Source organism: Podarcis bocagei (genome assembly GCF_964188305.1).
Source record: "Podarcis bocagei genome assembly, chromosome: 12".
NCBI lineage: Eukaryota > Metazoa > Chordata > Lepidosauria > Squamata > Lacertidae > Podarcis > Podarcis bocagei.
The window spans coordinates 22,278,662-22,293,126 of record NC_138137.1 but is presented as its reverse complement, the minus strand read 5'-3'; the positions used below and the strand labels follow the sequence as shown (position 1 = coordinate 22,293,126).

Below are 14,465 nucleotides of genomic sequence, written 5' to 3'. Positions count from 1 at the left end.
CAGCTGTTTTTGGACTACAATTCCCATCATCCTTGACCACGGGTCTTGCTAGCGAGGGATGATGGGAGTTGTAGTCCAAAAACAGCTGGAGGCCCAAGGTTGGGGAACACTGGTTTTACCCACAGCTCCACCCATGTCCTAGGCCCTGCTTTACTGGGCATTAAAAAGGATTGAAATGAGAAAAACATCCAAGAGAGGGCATTCCAGAGCCCAAGGTGCCACCACTGAGAAGGCCCTATCTCTGGGTGTCACCCACCTCACTTCCAAAGATAATGGGACTTAAAGAAGGGCCTTAAGAGAAGAAACAATGGCCTCAAAAGAATGTAATACTTGGGTCAGGGCATTTGGGAGAAGGTGGTGATTTCAGTGGGGCCTATGCCTAAGAAGCTGCTTGAGGTCACAAAAATTAGAGATGAGAGGAATCTCTTCCCTCACTTCCATTTCAAATTTTTTATCTAATCCACTCTGCTCTGCATTCCATTCCTCCTGAATTCTCACCTTAAGTAGGGGAATTTCTAAATTAATTAAAAAACTGGAGCTTTCAGTTCCATCAGATTACTTCTGAAGAGAAGAAGAAGAGACGAGTTTGGATTTGATATCCCACCTTTCACTCCCTTTAAGGAGTCTCAAAGCGGCTAACATTCTCCTTTCCCTTCCTCCCCCACAACAAACACTCTGTGAGGTGAGTGGGGCTGAGAGACTTCAAAGAAGTGTGACTGGCCCAAGGTCACCCAGCAGTTGCATGTGGAGGAGCAGGGAATCGAACCCGGTTCCCCAGATTATGTGACTACCGCTCTTAACCACTACACCACACTGGCTCACTGGCTTCTATCTTTCCTTCATTCTGCATTACCAATGCACACATGTGCATGATAAAATGCTGGAATTTTTGTGTGGCTATGAGTCTAGATTCTCTTTGTGCAGAATCCTGCACATTTGATTAAAATCCCAGCATATGTACAATGACATAAAACCTGCTTTTCATGTGGGTCATCCTTTATCAGCACACAAAACTTGAGGTGTGCATCATTTAAAGAAACCTGGTGATATGCATACATACAATCACATGGTTTGTGCAAGTGTTTGCTTCACTTGACATGTGTGGGAAGGAGACATGAAACAATGGAAAGTTATGCAAACTGCTCATACATAGTGTTCTGTACCAAATTTGTTAAAAATGGAGAATTCCTTAATGTATAGATTCCACTTCAGAAGCAAGATTTGGTATTTTAGAATGCCAAAGTCCAGGGAGAGGAAGGATAAGAGGAGAAAGAATTTGGAATCATTCCTGTTCTTAATGTTTGGCTGCTGGGCCCCCAAAACTTCCGTAACCCCCGTGTTGGATTTATATAGGCTAACCGTACCCTTTGGAGCCATTGCTTATCTCGTCCTCATTGTTCATTATCACCACTCATTTTGTATAAATTGTTGTTATGTTGACATTCTTCTTCCCCTTTTATTAAGGCTGTTAACCATTTACCAGTTTTATTTGAATTATCATAGAAAAATTTATTTGTTCCATAAAAATAATTGGCTCCTTTAACAGCAATATTATTCAATAGCACCTTAATGTATAATGCTTCTGCATAAGCTTTTTACTGTGGAATTTTGATGTTCTAATTTTTTTATTGTTAGCTTTCTTAATAGCTCCGGTTTTTCTTGCCCTAGGCATTTCCTAAAAACCCAGCTTCTGAAAGTCACTATAAAAGCTCCCAATACATTATGGTATGATACAAAGCCGAAATTAAAATTTATATGCTTCTTGGGTTTTATTTTAATGGCTATTAGAAATTCTTTATCCTTAAGTAATAGAGCATTGAATCTCCACTACAAGCCCCTCTTATTTCCTCCTCATCGTATTATCTCTATTATTCCTTTAGTATATGAGCAAATAAAAATCTCCCAGCATTTTAACTTGTGTGTGGAAGGAGCATTTTTATCAGTTTTGGTGCAACGTATATCACACAAACACATGTAGAATTGGGGCGGGGGACCTGTTGTGGTTGCAATCTAAATGTGTCTGTGACAATTGCCTTACAAATTCTTGGCTGTACATCAGTGTGCATGTATGTGGTGAGTTTTCACTCTTCAGAGAATTGGCCACGGGTGAATACCGTTGATATAGATAGCCAGATGGCCCCAACTCTACAGTGAGTTGTTCTAAGCGATACAACTGAAGGATATGAAATTCACTACAAAAATAACCAATTCCTGTGACTATCCACATTGGCTCACAGCTATTGAGGATGTATGATTAGTGCCTACATATATCATGCAACAAAATAAGACGTTTTCTGCTACATCTCCTTAATACAGCTGTTCCTGTTATAACCAAACTCATGCCTCCAATGCATTAATTACTGTATATTTCTGCAATTTAGGCCTATTAATCATTATCCACCCCCAAAAAATTCAACCCATCATTTTGGCTGCTAATATATTTCCATTGTGTTAGCCTGTCTTGTGTCATAAAAGGTAAAGGTAAAGGTACCCCTGCCTGTTCGGGCCAGTCTTGACAGACTCTAGGGTTGTGCGCTCATCTCACTCTAGAGGCCGGGAGCCAGCGCTGTCCGCAGACACTTCCGGGTCACGTGGCCAGCGTGACGAAGCTACTCTGGCGAGCCAGAGCCGCACGCAGAAACGCCGTTTACCTTCCCGCTAGTAAGCGGTCCCTATTTATCTACTTGCACCCAGGGGTGCTTTCGAACTGCTAGGTTGGCAGGCGCTGGGACCGAGTAACGGGCGCGCACCCCGCCGCGGGGATTCGAACCGCCGACCATGCAATCGGCAAGTCCTAGGCGCTGAGGTTTTACCCACAGCGCCACCCGCGTCCCGTCTTGTGTCATAGGGGCCAATAATAAATTATGTTTGAAATAATATTGAAGTGAGAATATCTTAAGTGATATTTTTCCTAGTCAGTATCATTCTTGCTTTCTTCTAGTTTTATTTAAACTGATGCTGCTGCTGTTGAGTGAAGAGTATAGTGCTTTAATATGCTTTCAAGATCTATTTCCAAGGATGATGAGTGCTCCTATGATATTATGCTTATAATATATCTCTGTCTGGGCAGAAGGATTCTTGCAACAACAATACCCTTAGGTTTTCAATATGTTCTCTGTTTTGCAACAGTCATTAAGAAATCACTAGACATAACCAGGCACTGGATGCAATAGTTTTAGACTTTAAAAATGGCTAACATTCCTCTATGTCTTATTCTGGCTATGACAGCTGGAGAATCCTGTGACGTTTATATAATGTTATGAGTTTGGGCAGTAGGCTGTATACTAAGACCCTTCTAATCCCTGGATACAGCAAGTGTTAAAATATAAACTAGGCTAGCTTTCTGATGAGGTGATCGCCTGGGAGATGGTCCATTAAGGGGAACAAAGGAAAGGGCCTCTGTGTAAGATGGCAAATGGGTGAGACCCCTCCCCCAGCTCATGGTTAGTTAGAAGGGAAAAGCCAAAATTTAGCATTAAAAGTTGTGAGCTAGAGGGAAAAGCAGCAAGCTGGAAAGTAAGAGCAACATTTGATTTCTGTTTAAATCCAAACAGCTTGGGAGAAACAAGATCCTTCCGGGGTGTTAATGGTGTGAACACTCCATCATAGACTCAGGTTGTATATATATACGTGTGTAAATAAACCATATATAATAATAAAACCACAGTCTCTGCTGTGCCTCCTTCCAAAAGGAAACACAAACCATGTGTAAGCGCCTGGAACCCCCGCAAATTCACACTGTTTGGACACTGGGCTGGTGTGCAACACTACAAAACCTGAAAGTCTTTCTCAAGAGGCAAGAGAAGCAACAGAGAGCTCTGTGCAGCACTTCAAAGGCTTCAGCTGATAGTTCACAATGCTGTGCACTACACAAGGTGAAAATGTGTCACCTGGTGTCATTGTAACATCAGGTGATTGGCAGGCAGGCACCCCACTCCACCTGTCAAACGTGACCTGTGGGGGTAGGGAGAGATCAGTTCCCCACCCCTGATGTAAAAGAGTAGATTTCTGGAGCATAAGGTAAAGGTAGAGGGACCCCTGACCATTAGGTCCAGTCGTGGATGACTCTGGGGTTGTGGCGCTCATCTCGCTTTATTGACTGAGGGAGCTGGCATACAGCTTCCGGGTCATGTGGCCAGCATGACTAAGCCGCTTCTGGCGAACCAGAGCAGCACACGGAAACGCCGTTTACCTTCCCGCCGGAGCGGTACCTATTTATCTACTTGCACTTTGACATGCTTTCGAACTGCTAGGTGGGCAGGAGCAGGGACCGAACAACGGGAGCTCACCCCGTCACGGGGATTCGAACCGCCGACCTTCTGATCGGCAAGTCCTAGGCCCTGTGGTTTAACCCACAGCGCCACCCACGTCCCCCTTCTGGAGCATACCTTATGTCAAATTGCAATGAACCCTCTGTTAAAGGAGCCACAACACTGAAAGTCCAACACAAGTAGCACACTAGGAGCTCTCGGTATTCTGGTGTGCTGTGGTGTATACACCAGATACAACATGCCTTCTGGATGAATGCATTGCAATTTTCCAGTATACAGCTCCGTTTCTTTTCCAGAGCTTTACACATTGCTGCTGACACAGTCACAAAGTGGGGAGGGGGGGAGTATGAATTTAACACAGAGAAATTCAAATAGAAGATAAAGCCAAGCTGGTTTCCTTAGCACTAAGAAAACATATAATTTAAACATTTGGCAAACAGAGGATCAAATTCAGAAGGAAACAGCTCTATTCCCAGTCTTTCCAATGTATGTCTTAATAAATATTCAAATGTTTTCAAAAACTGCTGCATGTTTTCATGATTATTTTTTCATTTTATTTTTCTGTGTTAAACAGAGATGGTATGTTTATGTGCATATGCATTAGACTGTGATCCTAGCATAGTAGCAATGCCGCGTTTTGTGATGTGGCGCTGAAAGAGCGGCTGATGCACCTGAAGCTAAGCTCTGTTGAGCTAGTGCCATGCAAATCAGGGCCTAATTAAAATCAACAGGATAAGAACAAATAATCTGCCAGTAATTAATTTGGAATACCAGGGAAGATTGTTTTATGGTATGTCTGTAAATCGCCTTCAACATATGTAAAAGGTGAGTGAGTGATAGAGAGAGAAAGAGAGAGAGAGAGAAATCATACTGGGCTGCAGACCTTATAGTCAAACATTTATCCTTTTTTTAAAAAAAAAAATCCACCTCCCAACCATTCCTCTCCCCACCCACCCATTTCAAGGCCTCCAAAGACCTTGTTTCACAGCCCCCTAACACCCCACCTCAAAATTAGCTGAAAGGTCTGTTTAGTGTCATTAATTCCCCTACTACTGCTTCTTTGCATTTTCCACCCCCATTATTATTTCTCTTTCTATCTTGGATTACTTAGTCAATAAGGTATCTTACAAAAGATGTGTGTTGAGCGGGGAGTATGATTGTGGTTGTACAGACTCACAGTACACGAGGAGAGAGTCTGAAAGGGGTTAGAGAGAGAGCAGGATAGCATCATTGGCTATGGAACAAATGAGACAGCAGTATGAGGCGTGGCTGGCATGTCCCAGGAGGTGTGGCATGCCACCCTGGGGGCGTGGCACGTCACCTGCAGGGCGTGCATCCCGGGGGCGTGGCATGCATCCTGGGGACATGCTGCGCTGTCTGCGGGAGTGTGGCGTGCGTCCTGGGGACGTTGTGTACTGCCTGCAGGGGCGTGAGTGGTGCGTGTCCAGGGGGGCCACCGCGAGGGTCCCCCCTCCCCGATGGTGCCGGGGGCGGTGCGCTCCCCCTGCCCCGTTCCTCCGCCAGTGATTCCAATGACTGAAAGCCCTCTCAGATTTGGAGTCTGCAGGAGTAGCTTGCCTGGTGGTGCAGAGCTGTAGCAATAGCCTCCCAGCAGGGGCATTACTCATGTTTACTGGGTGTGGTAATGTGGCAGTGAGGTCTGGGCTGTGCAGAATTGCCTCCACCAGTGTGCCCATTGCAACATCTCCTTTTGTACTGCGTGTACCTCCGAGTAAGTGGCAGTGATGCTGTTGCCAGCAGGCTATTGCTGTGGCTCTACCCTACCAGATGAGTCCCTTCTCGGAGGCTGAAAAAGGAACAGAGAATTCCAATATAATTCGCAAACCTCCCACCTAAACCAATAACTGGAATTAACTAGGTTTATTTTTGTATTAAAGTAATACAAAAAGGTGTAGCTATTTTCAAGCATACAAATAGATCCCGGTGAACTAAACTTATTCCCCTTAGTTCTGTTATCTAGTTGTCTGGCTGTGGAATACTGTTTGGCCCAGCTTTCTAGGGAAAAAAAGTCTTTAAAATTCTGTCGGTTCCATCCCTTCCTTTTTCAGAGCCATTGCCTTAGGGCCCAGTCTTGTCATCATTCAACACACAGCTCTTTCACTGAAGTCTGGATCAAGAAAATTGTAAATCACACTGCATAAGAAGATTCAGACAGTTTCATTTGAAAGTGTTAAGATGTAAGGCTATAAAAGACCATATATAGAGTATGCTTATACTATTCCATCTGAGGCAAAAGTACCTTGAAAGCTAATGAAAACTTACTAATATACACAATCTGGAAAGATGATCAAAAAAACAATGACTAAAGTAATGCGGTATCCCTAAGGAATTTGATAAAGTAAATTTAAGCTGGAACGTGTGCAGAGAATGAACACCAGGGTGATAAAAGGTCTGGAAAAATGAGGTGCATCCATATATATATATATACAGTATGTATATATATATATATATAGTGTCAAAAGCGAGTGTAAGGTGATGTACCTTTAGCACTGGGACTTCTACAACTTATGGGCTACCATCTCCCATAAGTCCCATTTACCCATTTGATCATTTCACTGTTGCTAATATTAATCAGCTTTAAGACTCCCTGGAAAAGACCCTGGTGTTGTGAAAGATTGAGGGCACAAGGAGAAGGGGACGACAGAGGACAAGATGGTTGGACAGTGTCCTCGAAGCTACGAACATGAGTTTGACAAAACTGCAGGAGGCAGTGGAAGACAGGAGTGCCTGGCATGCTCTGGTCCATGGGGTCACAAAGAGTTGGACACGGCTAAACAACTAAACAACAACAACAAACCCATCATCATCATCATCATCATATACCTAACTTCATATTCATCACCCAAAGCAGTTCTTCAGGAATCCACAAGATGAGAGTTTCCTTATATCCCTACTTATGTTATAATGATTGTACTCTCTTCTGCCTTGGTCAGACCACAGGTGGAATACTGTGTTCAATTCTGGGCACCACCGTTTATGAAGGATGTTGACAAGCTGGAACGTGTGCAGAGGAGGGCGACCAAGATGATCAAGGGTCTGGAAGCCAAGCCTTATGAAGAACTGTTGAGGGAGCTGGGTATGTTTAACCTGGATAAGAGGAGACTGAGATGAGATATGATAGCTACCTTCAACTATCTAAAGGGCTGTCACATGGAAGAGGGAGCAAATTTGTTTTCTCTTGCTCCAGAGGGTAGGACCTGGACCAATGGATTCATGTTACAATAAAGGAGATTATGAGTAAACATCAGGAAGAACTTTCTGACGGTAAGAGCTGTTCAGCAGTAGGACAAAAGGTTGTGGACTCTCCTTCCTTGGAGGTTTTTAAAGCAGAGGTTGGATGGCCATCTGTCATGGATGCTTTAGCTGAAATTCCTGCATTGCAGGAACTAGATGACCCTCTCGATCACAGGGACTAGATGACCCTCAGGGTCTCTTCCAACTTTACAATTCTATGATTCTATGGCACAAACAAATGCATTAATTAGTCTTTTAAGGCACCAAAGGGACGTTCTGCCATTTTTACTGATGGATGCTGGCTTTTACCTTCACAATCAAGGTTTCTTGTGGGATCTCCATTACAGTGTCTTGTGGCTTCAACTTGAGAAATATGTGTTTGTTTTCTGTTTGCTCATTTACCTACACAGCCATGCATACTTCTGTTCCTTTACTTTCCACCTAATCTCAAACATGGAGATTAATCTCTGCCAGCCCAGTCCCAGCCATGTTTCATATTAAGAAGTACAGCTCATTGATTTCAATGGGCTGCCCATGCGAACACAAATGCCCAAGATTTTAACCTGAGTCATAAAAATGGGTACCTGAAATGTGTGACCTTGGGAACTAGCAGCACCTGGAAGCCGATAAGAGAAAGTATTTTTGCATGAATTAAGTGCAAACTAAGAGACAACTGATTACATTACAATTGAATGTCTAGAAACTGCTGCACTACAAAACCCTAATCCATTTACCAACATGAAACATGACTCATTCAAGGTTTGCGGTATATTATCTGAGCAACTGCTGTACTGTATGGCTTCTTGATGCATGTACAGTGGTACCTCAGGTTACATACGCTTCAGGTTACATACGCTTCAGGTTACAGACTCCGCTAACCCAGAAATAGTGCTTCAGGTTAAGAACTTTGCTTCAGGGTGAGAACAGAAATTGGGCTCTGGCAGCGCGGTGGCAGCAGGAGGCCCCATAGGCTAAAGTGGTGTTTCAGGTTAAGAACAGTTTCAGGTTAAGTACGGACCTCTGGAACGAATTAAGTACTTAACCTGAGGTACCACTGTACCTGTGAGGCCAGAGGTGGTTTGCTAGATGAAACCATTGCCGACCACTTTAGGTGAAAGAGAGCAAAGGGGAATCTCCACCCTTACTTTAGGCAGCAGTGGAGGTGCCCCACATATTGTAGCAATATTTTGTGCCCCATATATTGTAGCGATACAGTGGCCAGCAACTGTTTTGTCTAGGGAACTGGCCCAAGTTGGGTAAGCGTGCATAGCTTTGGGGTGTTATTTGCTCGTACCATTAGTACTAATGGCAGCATTGTGGTGGGACACCCCACTCCAAGCAACCCACATTCCTTGTAAGATTTGAAATTAGAAATGACCCATGCATGTGTGGTTGGGTTGTGGTGGCGGCACCCCTCATTGCTACACCCCCATCTCATGTGAAAATGGCTCGCCCTTAAGTAACATGATGCATGTCACAATCAAGAAGTCAGAGGTTGGATGAGAAACTCCAGTGGCGTATCGTGGGTTGTCAGCACCCAGGGCAAGGCAAGTAATTTGCGCCCCCTAACCCATGGATTTGCGCCCCCTAACCTGTGGATTTGCGCCCCCTAACCCTAACCCCCAGATGTTGCGCCCGGTGCGGCCGGCCCCCCCTGCACCCCCCACGCTACACCACTGAGAAACTCAACAGGACAAACTGAGAACAGGGATGTATTTTGCACAGATATGAGGATAAGTTATATAGGCTTTAAGTGCTATTTTATTACACAGTCAAAATATAGATGGCACTGGAAGATGCAGGCTGAAGAGGAGGACTGAGTCTATTAAGTTAGGTCTGTTAATTGAGGCAGAGCTACAGGCTCTTGTCCTGACAAATTTGTTAGGCTTTTCCCCCTAAGTTTTTCTAAATAAGCACAACCATAATAAAGTGCAATTGGTAAGGAGTGATAGGGTGCAGCTAAGCATTAAGCTAGCAAGCTACAGTGAAGCTAACCAAAGGCCAAAGAGGGAAAACTTAAAAGGGTTAAGGGAAATAAGCTCACCAATAACGCCCTCTAAAGTATATTGCAATTATTACAACTAACATTGGTGTAAGTTAATGCAAAATTAATAGGTTTCTAAAAACCCTCGCCTTAACAATTCGTAGCCAACTCTTCTGATCCTCCTCCAAATAGTCAAGAGGAAATAAAATATCAGAGAGTTCATCACTTCAATTTCCCCAAGACCCTTGCAGTTATTCTTCTTTGTGATTGAGTCTTTTAACTTTTTCATGACTTCAATCTTAAAAAAATAGACTTTAATTAAATTCAAGACTATTATTCCCCTTTAGGGGAGGTGGGAAAAACAAATGCAACTCAGATGCGGGACCTCTGAGCATAACACTATCCCTCTCTTTACAGTTCATTTTGGCATTTTTATATATTGCCTGCTAATAAAATGTAATGATTTTCATCTCTTACTTTGACATCTGAGACTCTATCTTTTATCTGTTGTTTACAGTGTTTCAGCCCATAAATAAATCATATGACAAAATAAATTACTTAATCTTGTGTTTTATTTGGAAACACATTAAAGCTTAGCTCTGTAGGAAAAAATCACTTTACACCTTAGAATTGCTTATATACTTTATGATTTTTGTGTCACGTTCAAAGAGCATCAAGGTGTCATATCAATAACAAGTGTTCACAAGAGCCACATTTTAAACCTTGAGATTTTTCCTGTGCTGTTTGATAGGAATGCACTAATATGAAAGTATATCTGTCTTTGGCAAAGAGCATTTTCAGTTATTTGACTTTAAAACAAAAAACCAGCACCTTATGGTCTTATGGAAACTATCCCAATTCTTAGAATGATCTTTTTAAAAGTTATGCAGGTTTATTTGTCCACACTATTGTAATATTTACTGTCCTGTTGTGGGATCTTTCTTACATTTATTTATCCCACACATTCCTAGCTTATTTAAAATAAAATATGAAAGCACTGGATAGCCAGCAGCCCTTAGGCAAAGTTTCAATCTGCTTGGCCATTTTTGTGACTCCTTCTGGATATTTTCTAGTAAATAAATAAATACATTTCATGCTAATGATTGAATAATTCTTTTTCTCTGTAGGTAAGTCAACAAAAGTTCCCATGCTTTGTGGGTTTCTTAAGTATTTGCTTCATTGATGAAACCTAGGGGGAAACTAGAAATAGATTTGGTAGGTAAACTGTCTTTCCCCTGCAGCTTTTGCTTCTGAGATGCGTCTAGTCCTAGAGAATGTACCTCTTTTCTTAGGTTAATTGCTGAAATATGATGTGCTGTGGCTGCATTCTTAGTCATTTCCAGATTCTATTCCAGGACATTTGGGATAGAGCCCAAGAGCTTAGCATGTTTTCCTTTTTTCATGGTAAAATTGTGCAAATATGCATTAGAGTGTGAAAACAAACAGTCTAATACATTTTTGCAAAGCTCTTTATGTTTACTGTTTATTGCAGATACCAGATCCTAATTAAAAATGCGCTAACAAAAGCCAAGATACAAAGAACAAAGATATAATGAAGCTTCATTTTTTAAAAATGTGATTAATCCCAGGGGACTTTCCACCCTGCGTCAACTCCTGTAAAATTAAAGTTCATATGACGATGGAGAGGATGTAACATTAAATATTATGATGGGCCTCACCTAACTATGTTAAAAATGGATTGTACCATGGTTATATTTTTGTTCTGTGGATTAAGCTCCTTTCCAAATAGCATAGCTGCATCCAGCCCTGCTCTTCAGCATTAGTTTATGGTGGCTTGAAACCTTTCCTGGATTTTGTTTTTTGCTTTAAAAATGAAATGAAATAAAGCACCTTCTGTACTTTTACTAATTTTAAAAGGGAAATGATCAAATTTGTAACCTATTGCATTGGTTGGATTTAAAAAAAAAAATAACTAAAGCCAAATTAATATGAAAAAGCAATATTGTATAAACCAGGCTTTTTGCAGGTTAGGTAGCAAATACTTTTTGTACAAATAAAGATTGATATTTCTGTTATCTATGGGAAGGCTGAGACATGGGGTGGTATTCACCTAAGTTTTAGTCAGAGAAGACCCACTGGAATGAATGGACCTAACTTAGTCACGAGCCTATAGATCTGTAAATATACAATGAGTGTATATGAAAACATACAACTTCAATCACACCACAAAATCCAAATCTTCAAGATCTTTTCTGATTTGTCTAGCTGCCACCTATTCCCCTGCCCCTCCAAAGTTCTTAATCTTTGAGTTACTCAGAAATATAACGCAGGAAAAATATAATACCTCGGGACAAATACCTTGCTGTGTTCCCTGTGTCCCACTGTACTTTTGGTACACAGAATTTTATTTGCCATATGCCCCAAAACTATATGACAGTGTGCACTGTTCCTGTCCCTAAAGTCAGCGCCCCAGCTGCTCATCTGATATGCCATACAATTAATAACTTTCTTTTAGCAAATTGTATGGATATGACATCAAACATCTGTCTAAACTAATGTAACACTTGAATTGCAGCAGCAATCTATTCCTTCTCTGGCAGCCTTTTAGGAGCGAGCAGAATAGGGAGAAAAAGAGAAAGAGAAAATGGGGAGGCCCCACCCACAGTCAGCATGTCCCCCGCAACAGATGACCACGATGGAAATGTGGACCACTAAAGAAAAAAAAGGTTGCCCACTTCTGATTTAATGGATTATTCTCTGTATCCCTGCTTTAAGTACAGGAATGGTAGCAGATAACTGCTTAGTGTGTCTGAAACCAGGAAGAAAAACATGTCAGAATAATTCAGTGCACTGTATTAGTGTCTTTTATAGAGCTGCACATGGAAATATGCTCACAATTTTGTTTGGACAGGATGGAATGTTAACAGGTATGTGTTTTTGCTTTCCTCTGTCTTTGACTGGGATGGACAGGGAAAAAGAAAACTGAAAACGTAGAAGGAATAAATACAGGCAGTTTGAACAAAGCGATTAGCTGCAAACTTTGTGCTGAATATTTATTTCTATTTTTTTTCTAATTACACTACATTACTACTGCTAAACCAGGCCAGTTCTTCAGCTGGCGGTATAACAGCTCTGGCCAGTTCATCCTCTTCTGACTCTGACTTTTTACCTGTGTTCTCTTCCAGAGTTGTCCCCTACGATATGAGACATGATGTATCACTCAAGCTGTGCTTACTTAGTACTAGACTCGCTGATATTTGTGGACTGACATCTTTGTAAATATGCATTGAACTGGGCTGCTTGCTGCCAAGTATTAGGACAAAATAGGCATAACATAAAATATTATCAGTTTGCCCGCACAACATGCAGTCACACCGAAGAAGAATAAAGAAGAAAAGGGATGTTTAAAACCTCCCCGAAGTTAATTTTCTATCTCCATTCGCTCAACACAGACATCCGTGCCCTTGCGCTTGATATTTGTCCCTCTGATCCTATGACATCCCTATCCTCCTGTTTATTCTAAATGGCCTGTACCACACTGCAGAAGGCTGCAATCACCTTGTCAGAGCACATTTTATACCCCAAAGTCGCTGCCAGTTTTTGCCCTATACATCAACTCCTTCCTGATTCTGGCTGGCAGTTGCTCCTGCTGCACAGCAATTTCCAGTTATTTATTCAGCTTTAACCCTATTGTAAACAGCCTTGCCATGAATGCACAGTAATTCCATTGGGGCGAGCCATTTTGCTGAAATAACCTGCAAGTGGAAGGATGTTGGCAGTAGTTAATAGGGAAAAGACTCCATGTTGCATTCAGCCCCCATCTCTTTATTGTGGAAGCTTCACCTTTCATATTCTCCCATCTTTTGTTGTGCATATTTTTAGTATTTTCTTTCAGGGTTTTAACATCACAGCCGTTGGCTTTATTATTTTCCCTTCACTGGATCCTGGACTACCTCTCAGACATTGTGCATATATCACCGTCTACCTGGGATTTTGGGTATAGTAAATTAAACAGGATACCAGCAAACCACACTTGATTTGTGTGAATATTATTTTAATCTCCCTTTAGGAAATCAATGTCCAAGAAGAATTTGTTCATGCCTTTCATAGGCTGCACCCTGTAGTAGGTTGTGTTGGCTAAATTTAGCTCCTTCATGGGATATATATATATATACAGTGGTACCTCTGCTTACGTACTTAATTCGTTCTGGAGGTCCATTCTTAACCTGAAACTGTTCTTAACCTGAAGCACCACTTTAACTAATGGGGCCTCCCGCTGCCGCCGCACAATTTCTGTTCTCATCCTGAAGCAAAGTTCTTAACATAAGGTACTATTTCTGGGTTAGCGGAGTCTGTAACCTGAAGCGTATGTAACCTGAGGTACCACTGTATACGGTATTCATCACTGAAAATGTTTCTATATACAAATGAGCCACCTTGTTTCAGCCACTTTTAGAGTACAAAGCAATTGCAGAAGCTTGCTAGTAGTGGTTAGAGAGTTTGGCTAGGACTGGACAGACTGGTTCAAATGCTCACTCATCTTAGGAAGAAGAATAGTAGGGGGAAGTAGCAGAAAGAACCATGAAAAAAGATGACGTGGTCCATTCTTGTACAAAGAAAAGAAAGGTGCTGAAGGAAGGGTAGATGGGTAATGATGTCAGAATCCGCTCCAAGCCAGAAGTGTGGGGCAAGGCTTGGCTTTAACTGTTTTACTCTCACCATGTTTCTTAGTACTGATTTTGGGGGCAATGCTTTGATCATGGTTTTGAATTTTATTTGTTCTATATAAGCCACTCCGGGGGCCTTGGTCAAAAAGCGGCTTAGAAAAATTTACAGAAACTCACCGACAAATGAAAAAGGCTTGAAAGGCACTCTGCTGCAATAGCTGTTGAGAACATTAGGGGGCTTCAGGTCATGTGGCCAGTAAATATGGTTGCAATCCTGTACTCTGTTACTTGGCACTGAGCCCCATGAAACCCAATGGGGCGTGTGCT

At 42.0% G+C, this 14,465-nt stretch overlaps 1 long non-coding RNA gene across 2 annotated transcripts in view; it reads left to right on the top strand.

Annotated features, from left to right (window-relative positions):
- The window catches only part of LOC308570273, a 29,632-nt gene that overhangs the window by 7,458 nt on the left and 7,709 nt on the right, over positions 1 to 14,465 (top strand). Inside the window, exon 4 of one of the 2 annotated variants that reach the window (XR_014001064.1) lies at positions 7,226 to 7,368. This is a non-coding gene — a long non-coding RNA (uncharacterized lncRNA). Of the gene's footprint in view, positions 1 to 7,225; positions 7,515 to 14,465 lie in introns of those variants that run through there. The other variant, XR_014001065.1, reaches the window with a different exon arrangement.